Below are 11,275 nucleotides of genomic sequence, written 5' to 3' on the forward strand. Positions count from 1 at the left end.
AAATACGTGCAAAGGGAGTTTTGAAAAGCTGTTTCCTGGCTTCAGATTAAACCGCTACACTGGCCTGATTTTCCGGGCCGGACCTGGCCCCATCGTTTCAAGCCCAAGCCAATCCCGAACTCATGGCTCCAAGCTCGGGCCTGGCCTAGGCCCACTCTGTCATGGAGCAGCCCGAACCGGGCCCGCGCTTCTGAGACTCGGCCCTGCCCAGGCACGGCAAAGTCAGTCTGCACAGAGTCCTTAACAATGTAGAGTTAAGGCGAAACAAGAAACGAGTAACGCGCTTCTCTATTCACTCATAAAGGATCTAGTCCAGGTTGACATGGAAAAGTGTATAAGAGTCCGCATCCCTAAAAACACGCAAGAGAAATGTCAAACACGTAGAAGAGAAAAGGTTATTAAAAACTGTATTAAATATTCCTTTCTTATCGAGAGACCACGAGACATTACTAAGAAGCCTCATAATTGGGCTAGTTGGTTGTTACATTCGGATGTAGTGGCTAGCGCACTAGACATGTCCTCCTAGTTACTTTCTGTATGCGTCTTTCAAGTGCGCTAGCCACTAAGTTGGAAGCGAGGTTGTAATAAACTTACCAATAATACTGTATGTGCTAAAAGCAGTAAGTAATTCTTTCTCACCTGAATTGCTGAATTACCGCTTGTAGGTATTCTCTTCACGATTATTCCCATTTTGTAATAACTCTATTTCATGTGTAATTTCTTCAGTTTGCCACTATGTGCATACTCTTGATGTAACCAGCCCACTCATATCTTAGTCTTGAAAAGCACTGATAGTATTGTTAAAATAAATAAATATTACTGCCTAAATGGTACAGGATAATAAACTAAGATAGAAAAATCTGACAAAATATTCTTCTCAGCAGAGAACGGCATCGTTAATGTTCCAGCATAACCAAATTTAAAAGCTATGGACTACCGGCGTTTTAAATATAGCTGGGTATTAAAACTTAGCTACTGGGGCAAGCTGTTTGCTTAATCACACACAAAAGGCCGCCCCCAGCAACTCTGCCGCAGGAACCTGCATGGGCAAGGACAGGAAAAAAAATCGTCAATTCCTTGCGAAGAATTCATAGCCGGACTTCGCATCTCTATAGAGACGAAAAGCTGGGCGCCTGTTTATTCTGCCTAAATATGTGCTTGAATACCTGACGATTCCTAAAGCAGTATGCTCTTATGCAATGCCGTTTCTCGTAATATAGAAATGTTTCTTCTTTTTTTCTCGAGAGTGTGTTAGTGCGTGCGCGAGAGGGGGGGAGGGTGGTGGCGAAGACTATTTTTGAACAGGAAGCTGCCTGCCGAGCAGTCGATGAAATGTACTTCTCCAGCGAGGGGCTCTTATGAGGCTACAGCAGTCCTTAGTGTTAACACAAAATCGAGGATACAAAGGCGCCTTCTCCTAGATCCGACAAAGTGTGCTCACTGATTGCTAAAAAATCCCAAGCTATTGTTGTTGTGCATAATAATAAGCCCGTGCTAATGTAAACGAGCCATGTTTTATGTGTTGCAGCGCTCATACAAAGACTTGCACTGCAGTAGAGCGCGCTGCAGGGTTTAGCGCTTTTTCAACTTTTTCGCAGCGTTGTTGAACGCCGCGAGGCAAGCGCGCCCAATGTTACTTCGGCAAACCACTGAGTGCCGCTGATTAAACTCGGTTTACAAATGAGCTTTCCTTTATTCGGCGTTAACAACTGCACTAGTAGAGCAGTTTATTCGCAAAACCTTTCAACGATTTTATCGCCGGTGCAAAGAAGCCGTACAGAGCCCCAGCACGTCCTGGGCCAGCCACTCGGGCCTGCGCTTTCGGCTTTCCCGACCCCGTGATGTGCTCTACTTCACATCTCATATTGTTACTTCTTTTGCAAAGCTGAGGATGCGTTCTTCAACAAAATATTGAAATATGCAGCCTCATTTAGACCATTGTACTTTTGAAACACCAAAATCTGAGCGTCTTAGAGTAATTATCGGGTGAGGGGACCAAGAGAAAATATGGTCTCTAAAAATAGGTGTAAACAGATTGCGATATAACCACGTGATTTGAAAGTGCAAGTCAGATGAAGTCAGATGTATAAGGCGCGTCTGGCAACGTCTCCGCTGGGTTCCACATGTGCTGCGTACAGGGATATAGAATAATACATTATATCCTGTCCAGAGTACAGCACGAGAAAGAGTGCGTTGTTCGCTTTCCTCAAGAAAACAGGAGTTCCCACTATTCAGTTTATGACAATGTCTACTCGTGCGAAGACGGGTCTTGTAGAAAGGAGGTTTCCCGCCTCCTTTTAACTTTCCTGCAGGACTGGGATCTGGAATACTGATGGTAATAGAACTAATGGCTATTATATATTACGTGTGATTATGTGTGACTGACTTGTGAACACTACTAGTTAAGAGGCGCTACGGTGGAGAAATTGCCGACAGGACCCGCAAGGCAAACCCCATAAGCAGTGAACAACAACCTCGACCTTACTATCTTTGGAGAATAGCTAAATAGTGGCGCCATATTTCGATCACTGTTTTCTAGTCAGAAGTAGAAAAAAAAATAATAATAGAAACCAGTGTTATTTAGATGGGCCTGCATTAGAAACACGAGGAGGAAGAAGTAGTCGGCCATAATTGATATCACGTCACGTTGATGATAAGGCTATTAATTAGTGGTACATCTACTCCGCCCTTCGTACGCCATATAATGAAGTACTCCGGGTATATTTGGAGGTCACCGTCCGAAAGTATATTTCCCCCAACTTGAAGGAACCCCTCCCCTGTCTCCTATTTTTATCAAGATATTAAGTGTAACCTAACGTTACCAAGGTATAACTAGCTTGCTCTCGATGTATCGATAACAATACGTATAAAAAATGCAACATTTCTTGCTTGCAAGCGACTCAACCTGACGGTGAGCACACGCTCCGGGCATCTTCACGGGCGTTGAATGAGTATTACGCAAAAAACAAGACATTTTATTTAACTCCATTCGAAAAACCTAGAATGTCTAAAATATTTATTACCTGCTGCCCTGAGAACCAGAATACGTTTCTTCGTGTCCATAGCTCAAACGCACCAACCTTTCTTCAGCGTGATAAACGAATTGGAGAAACTTTCTCAGTAGCTAAATGATAAAAAAAGGAAAGACTTCTGAATAGACCGTGTGAACCCCTTTCTGGATGCCCTCCTACATATCCGGGATGCAATAACCAAGGGTTCATTTTTTTCCTCTGCGCCCCCTTACGGTTTTTCAAAGGCCGCGATTGCGCATCTCTTTTTCGATAGGAGTTTCGGCCTGAACTATTCAAAGCTCCACTCAAGACACCCCAAAGGAATTTGTACGCAGCCTGAATGACCCTTGCAAATAACACGAAGAGATTTCGCCCACGACCGTCATACCCTGTGGGTGCAGTTTAGCACCAGCTCTTGTCAGCTCATTTCTCTGTATTTTCTTTTGAAACGAAGTCTTTTATGGAGCCTAAACATGAACCTCCTACGCTTCTTTCAGTTTTTTTTTTTCGATGTTTCAGAAATTGCAAAAAGGGACGAAATTTAGGTATTGCTTTATAGTGAGGGCATAGTGGGAGGCAATTCATTGATAAATCCTTGCACACTGAATCTGTATGCCGCCACAGAAACGACAGACCTCTTATAGTGATGCAAAACTCCAAACGCTCAGCCTAATTAGCGTCTCTCTGAAGATCAAAGAAGTTCGCTCCAAATTTGTCCAAGGCCACGCTGTTTTATTGGCTTCCTTTTACTTACTTATGCGTTTAATACCTTCAAATTGGATTTAGTTTCAGTACGCTTTAGAGAAAAAGTGAGTTGGATAGAGGTCTTGCAATCTGCAGGATGCCATGCGAAAAGTACGTGTCAGAATTAAAACTGGAATTCACATAAAATGTACAACGACATGGCAAGTCGCTCGGATGCAGCGTCCAAAGAACTTAGAGACAAAACATTTGAATATTTTAATGATCGGATACTTTTTTTTAAGCAGACATTAGGCTGAAAACTGTGCAAACGATCTCACGCAAGCAGAATTCCTTTCAGTTTTTCGCTCTGTTTGTTTTGCGTTTTGCCGTTTTCATTAAACAAAAAACAATATTCTTAACTTCGGGAATTAATGCAAGTTTGGGATTAACATATCGTAGTACCATGAGGCTTTCGTGGTTATTTTTATTTGCGCATGAAGTGAAGATAGCGAAAGCAGTCGGTTAACTATAGCACTGATATTTATTGACGCTGTTACCGTGTAGCAGGGTTTGTTGACATCGTAATTGGTTTCTTGACGTTATATGAAAATGATGTAATTCTCTCGTGAGTTCTTCAATAAATATCATACGACGCACGAGTAATGTGATTTATTGGTCTAATAAATGAATAACACGACTTATTACCAATTACACGCCATGACGCACACGAAGTATATATTACCTCCTTTCAAACTATAATCATATTTCCAGCTGACGTTTAGATTCCTGTCACAGTGCCGAACCATAAGGCGAAATTTTCACGCCTGTTCTAAGATTACTTTTGTGACATTCTTTAGAAAGCTTGTCGGTTAGTCTTGTGATTGAGATACCCAAATTGTGACTTCGCATAAAGCAAGGAAACAAGCAGTACGGATAATGTTAGGACTGGACAGTGAACTCTAACAATATTCTACGCACACATGTCAAGAGACGTGTTAGTTCAAACACCTAATAAATAAAGTCACATCTAATATTTCAGAATGAATTCAGCTCCGTGACCGCACTTTTTGCTGTGAACACGTCGACTATCAACCTAAAAGCTTTTGAAGACTGTTGAGGGCGCTCTGGTCGCTCTCCACTCTGGTCATGTAATTCGAATGTTCTAGACAGTCGAATAATAGCTGAGATACATACTCGTCACCATGGCGGCACATAGATTTTCGGCCGCCTGCACTGCCTAATCTATGTAGAAAATAATTAGCCCAGACTGTTACTTATTAGGATGTAATTAAGCGTTTCCTAGCATGTGATTTAAGATATGGAATAATATATTATAACTATTCACCAAATAATATAGTTCACAACTTGCAATATATTAACTCAAATCACATATATTTCCATTTGTAAATACTCATGGATGTCGAAATTCGGTGCGACGCACAGGAAGGCTAGAAGTGGGAGGTCTACCCTGTGGTCGGTAAGCAATTGCGTCGGCCTTGTTGCTTCCAGCAGAATGGTAATGTCCGTATGTCTATTGGAGCACTATAGTACACGGCTTCAGTCTTTTTCCTGCAATCTCTCGTTGATACTTTTCCAAAATTTCGAGCTCGCAATGGCCAGTCAATTAGCCAAGGTGCATGATTTGTTTCATGAGCACTCGAGAATAATTTATGCCCCTTTCAAAACACCTCAGGCATACGCGAAGTGTGACACGTTAGCTTCTATTAACCAAATATACGGCCTCTAGAAGCGATGGTTACTGCCATGTGTTGTGCACAGTTAAAAGAGATATAAGTGTTTTGAACGTATAGCACTCTAGCCTTTTTGCGACACGTGCGTCCCGAACGACAATAAGTGGCGCTCGAACGAAAACCGTCTTGGACGTGCTATCATTCTTTATTTGAAGCATGCGGCGAACTTCATGCTTCTTCTTGGCGCGTAATAATAATAAATGGTTCACAGGAAGGGAAAGGCGCAGTATCTGTCACACTTGCTCTGTGGACACCTCAACCACGCCGTAAGGGAAGTGAGGAAGGTGGGAGTTAAAGTGGACAGAGAGAAAGGAGAGCCGTAGTGGAGGTCTACGGAGTAATTTTGATCACCTGGGGATCTTTAACGTGCGCTGACATCGCTCAACACACGGACGCCACTTCGTTTCGCCTCCATCGCAACGCAGCCGCCGTGGTCGGGTTCGAGTCCGGGAACTCCGGCACAGTAGTTGGATGTCTTACCACTTCACCATCCCGGCGGGGCTCTTCTTGGCGTCCCGTAGCAGTTTTTGTAATTGATGCTTATGTGTGTTATTTTTTTTTCATGCCGTTGTTTCAAAGCGTCAATGAACTCACCTCCAACAAGATTAGTGCTTCAGACTGATATTTTTTGCTCTAATGTAGAAGACAGCCGCAGTTCCTGAAGAAACTCGTTCGTGGGCCCTGCGGTGAATATGCATTGATTTTAGAAACAATGAGAGGAATGTGAATGGCGAACTAGCCTGATTAATTTCTGTCCATTCGCGCTTTAAATGCTCATTTACAGAAATAAAATCAGACCAAGTTCTATTTTGCACACGTTGCATGTCTCGCAAATGCGTTGCGAAGTCAAAGATGCAAAATTTATTTTACCAATCAGAAGTTGAAACATTCTCTTTTTACCATTTTTTTTGCTGACCTTATATTTTGCTGACCTTATGTTTCATCCCACATGGTCCACAAATTCAAAGTTGTCGTGCCAAACTGTAGATCGAATCTTCGTTTCGAGTCATTATTTCTAATGGTTACAGACTGGATCACCTTCCTGCCGTCTTCATCACCAAACCATACGGCTTCAAATCTGCTGTATTTCAGTTCAGTTCAGTTCAGGCGTTCAGTCGTGTCCGACTCTTCGTGACCCTATGGACCATGTCACGCCACGCTTTCCGGTCTCTCACTATCTTCTTAACATCACCTAGCTTCATCTGCAATGCCTCGAGAATGCCATCTAACCATCGCGTTCGCTGCCTACCCCTTCTCCGGCGACCCTCAACCTTTCCCAACATCAAATCTTTCTCCAGCGACTCCTCTCTTCTCATCAGATGACCAAAGTAGCTGAGCTTTAACTTTAGAATTTGACCCTCCAATGAGCAGTCAGGGTTTATGGTCGACAATATCGACTGATTTGATCTTCTGGCAGTCCAAGGAACTCTTAAGAGTCTTCGCCAGCACCACAATTCAAACGCGTCAATTCTTCGGCGGTCAGCCTTTTTCACAGTCCAACTCTCGCATCCATCTTAATCATCTTCATATACTTTTCCAATACACCTGCGTTCTTTTCTTTCTTTTTATTTCGTACTACCCACTGTTCTCTGTAACGCCAAAAAGCCCTGACAGTAAACGAGTGAAACGAAATGAAATATATTACAACCAATCGCGACTGTGTCAAGTCCTCCAAGTTCTTATAATCAACGTTTTCGCGTCGATATAAAGTTGTTTAACACCAGAAGTTTTGAAATCATCCGACTTTATTCATTTTGTTTTGCTTCTGAATTATGTACTCTGCTGATAGTGTTTGCCCACGCCGCTTCACCGCTATACATTAAACCCACAAAGAAGCCTGGGCTGTCATTTCTGTGACTTCTCATTTACTGCGTATAAAGTGCGAAACATCAATTGATCCATGGTAAACGAATAACCGAACTCTTCGGTCGCCTCTTTACTCTGCAATGCGCCATGCTCGCCATACCCTTGTTTACGGTCTCGGACCTTCACCTCGGACACGACAGTACCGTACTCGATGTGTAGCGAGCAAGAAGGCCACCTCTGCATCAGCGGACAGTTCAGCGGCAAAGTTCGTTAACAAGTTCCGCCAAATTGTTGTCTCTCGTGGAGTGCCTCCCACATCCGAGACGGGCCGGTCGGCTAGCACGCGGACGGAGCTGTGTAATGAACGCGCTTGCGGCGAAAGCAACGAAGAGATGAACACCGCGACGGAGTCAGTGATGAAAGGCATCAAGGTGGGCTCCCGGGAGAAATTAAGCTAACCGGCGCCAAGTAGCAACATGGGAAAGAACAAGGGAATGAAGAAAGCACGTGTGGCACGTTTCAAGGTCCTCACTCTGCGTAAACATACGAGGGGGAGTGAAGCAAAAGCGGCTCGTATCTACAAATGGAAAGAAAAAAATACAAACAGCATGAAGAATGCAGACCGAAGGCGTCGATGACGTTGCGTAAAATGAAGAGCTTGGAGTAATGTCAAGTGGCGCAGTTCCTTCTTTCTTTTTTTACTTCCTTTCTTGCTGTCCTCCTTGCTTTCCTTCATCTATTCAATATATATGTTTTCGATATTTACATTTTTCTTTCTTTCTTCCTTTCTTTCTTTCTTTATTTCTTTCTTTCTTTCTTTCTTTCTTTCTTTCTTTCTTTCTTTCTTTCTTTCTTTCTTTCTTTCTTTCTTTCTTTCTTTCTTTCTTTCTTTCTTTCTTTCTTTCTTTCTTTCTTTGTCGGTTTTAGTGCGAAAATGCTTCAAGCCTAACACGATGGATTTTGCTGATTTCCGGATTCCGTCCGCCTAACCGTGAGTTGCTAAGGCAACAAACAGCCTTGTTCTTTGCTTTAGATGGTTTTAATGCGACTTGCTATGAGTGATCACGACTATATTCACCACTGAGCGAGATGAAGACCAAGGTGGAAGTTAATTATGCCTAATTAAATATAACTGAACCTATTTGAAACACAGGTTAGGAAATGAAGCCTGATCTTATCTGAAGATGCATTGGCGCGATTGCACTTTGCTAAGTACAAGTGAAAACGTTATTCATTCTGAACCTAAAAAGCCTCGCGTTACAGAGCTATGTTGCTGTCTGAAAATGTATTTGCAGTAATTATACGCTCCCCAGGCTAAATAGATTTGATTGGCTTCAGCTAAACCTAATAGGCCTATCTAGGTCTATTTAGAGCGAATTCTATTCTTCCTGCCTAAGCGTGGCGCATAGTTTGTTGGAAAAACCCTGTAAGTTTTTTGTTTTCTTTCTATCCATATTCCTTTGTTTTCGTCTATTATGCTTTTTATCTTTCTTTTGCTTCCTTTCTTTCTTGCTTTCTTTGCGCACAGCCCCCAGCCGCCCTGCTTCTTTTTTTCTTCTCTTTACTATAGTTTCCCTTCCAAATTTTCTTGGCTAAATTTGTCTCTTCTTTATAATTCATTATTCTCTTCCTTCTTTCTGTCTTGTTATCATCTCTTCTTTTTGCCAAACTAATTATGACTGCTCTTTTTCTTGTCGCCTTCGTTGTTTATTTCTGTTTCTTTTTGCGCCTGTCCTTTATTTTTTTTTCTCAGTGTCGTCTTATCATGCAAGGTAATGTTGGGAAGAGGGTCATGCTGATAAAGCCCTAGCCTCCAAAAGAGTATCAGCGTTTCTACTTTTTTTATCCATCTACGCACGATATGCTCAAAGAAATTATTGCTTTTTGACAGCGATGGTGACGCGTTTACTTCGGGTTCAGATATCGTCTTTAAATATTAATCGGATGCAATACGGAACAAAATGTTTACTGTGTTTTTTATGCCCAGCTTTCTAGAACATATTTTGATTTGTGCAGCAAGTCCGTAAAATTGTAATTTAGTTTCATTGGTACAAGGATGTGAATAGTGCAATCTTGTTACGCTGACCTATCTTTCGTTTAATGTTTGAGCTTCGAATTACACGCGTGGTAAGAAATCGGCAAAAAAACAAATGGGATGAATGTTTCACAATATATAGACAAAAACAATTGCCGTCCCGGGCGAGAATCTTCGAATATATTTATTTTTTATGATCCTATTTGCAATATTTGAAAATACAGATTTCATAATTGGTGTCCTTGTATTAAATACTTATTCAGAATAGTTAGACATGTATAATTAGCCCCGATTTGCTTAAGCCGCGGTCTGCTTATTCTTTAGCAATTCCGAACGTGCTAGCTTCATCTTATTATCTCTGTCCTAACCAATTTGACATTGTCTTTGGTTTCAATTTGTCACTGCTAAATAGTTTGATCCATTTATCTCTCCCCATGTGATCAGGTGTTTGACGGCTAATTGATTTGTGTGCACAGGAGGAATAGTGCAAAAATAACGGAGTACGGCGTACTGGAAAACTGTGGATCGGTATGAGTCGGCACGCGTCTCCGAATTTCATATCTACCACAAGGCACAGCTGCCGCCGTCAAAATAATCTAAAGGAACCGCAGGCTAGATACAACGCCAACAAATAGAAAATGGCACTTTCGCTTCAAGAAACAGAAAAAATTGTGTGCTTTCTTCTTCGTTGCAAGGTTCGTTTATAGGTCCACAACTGAATCGGCCAACCAATTACTCAATCAGTCAGACATGTCTCCCGAATTGCAATTGTTGTAAATGTTGTTTTATATGACAGATCCGCGTTCTGCGTTTGTATCTAGAGCAGTACCAAACTTGCAAAATCAAGACTATAAATGCGTCACACTCATCGCCACGCCTAATAATGAACGGCAGCTCGCTCCTCAAGCACTAATTTAATATTGAACGAAGTGTTCCTTGCCAAAGCGAACTTTTGCGCATGGCCACTGGCTGCATGCCACCGACAGTTAAAGTAACGGCCAACGCCAAACGAACCCCAATCACTCGCTTCTTTGGCGCACATGTAGCGTTAGCCAACCACTTATGAGTTCAGCGTTAAGCAATCATCTGCTTGCCGCCATCTCGCAATAGCTCAGTTCATTAGCCAGCCGCAGTAAAGAGGAAAGCAAAAGTATAGACAGATACCAAATACTGGCAACATTTACCAATGCCACCTTAATTTGCTTACGAACTTCTTGCTTTTGCCCTCAAAAAGAGCAGTGCACAATCAAACACCACGATACGAGACCGCCTCAAGAAAATTTTATTTCCCCTAGAAACGGAAACTTCGAGCTTATTCTGCATTCTTTTCTAACAAAATATTATAGCAAAGAAAATTTCTCTGAACAAAAAGATTTCGCATTGCTTCTCCGAACTTCAGAAAAAAAGAAATGTTACAGGTGATAAATATCATCGATCCGCAAGAAATGCAGAGGCTTTTATCTTTACATTGATGGTCGGTGCAGTAAACCGTGAGAACTTTATTAACAATACTACCTGCTTTTTTTGTTTTTTTGTTCTCTCCTTTATTTTTGTTTTACTGTTTTAATCACTTATCGCTAATCGCTTTCATTCCTAAACACTTTTTTAGTTACTTCCATCCGTGATCACTTGTCAGCTACAACTTTTACCAGAGATTCAAATGCCCACATTAATGGCGCACCTTTAGTGTTGAGACAGCTGTGAATATTATAACATACTTTTATGCGAGTATTGAAGAGAGTGGTCTAGCCATACGACGGGTACGAGATGATTGCGTTTTAAAACGTTTTTCTTTACTCACACAAGGTAGTAAAAGCTGGCATAGAAATCCAATTGATTTCGTTTGTTTCGAAATAACTGACGCAGCTGTGTAATATTGTGAAGTGCTTTAAAGAACATATACTGATACAGCTGCGCTGAGGTTGGAATAAACAGCAAAAAAAAAAAAAATTGTTTTTGAAATTTATCCTTGCCTCACAATGAGTAAC

This window comes from Amblyomma maculatum, chromosome 5 (assembly GCF_055883805.1).
Source record: "Amblyomma maculatum isolate TAMU_Amacu chromosome 5, ASM5588380v1, whole genome shotgun sequence".
In the NCBI taxonomy this organism is placed as follows: domain Eukaryota; kingdom Metazoa; phylum Arthropoda; class Arachnida; order Ixodida; family Ixodidae; genus Amblyomma; species Amblyomma maculatum.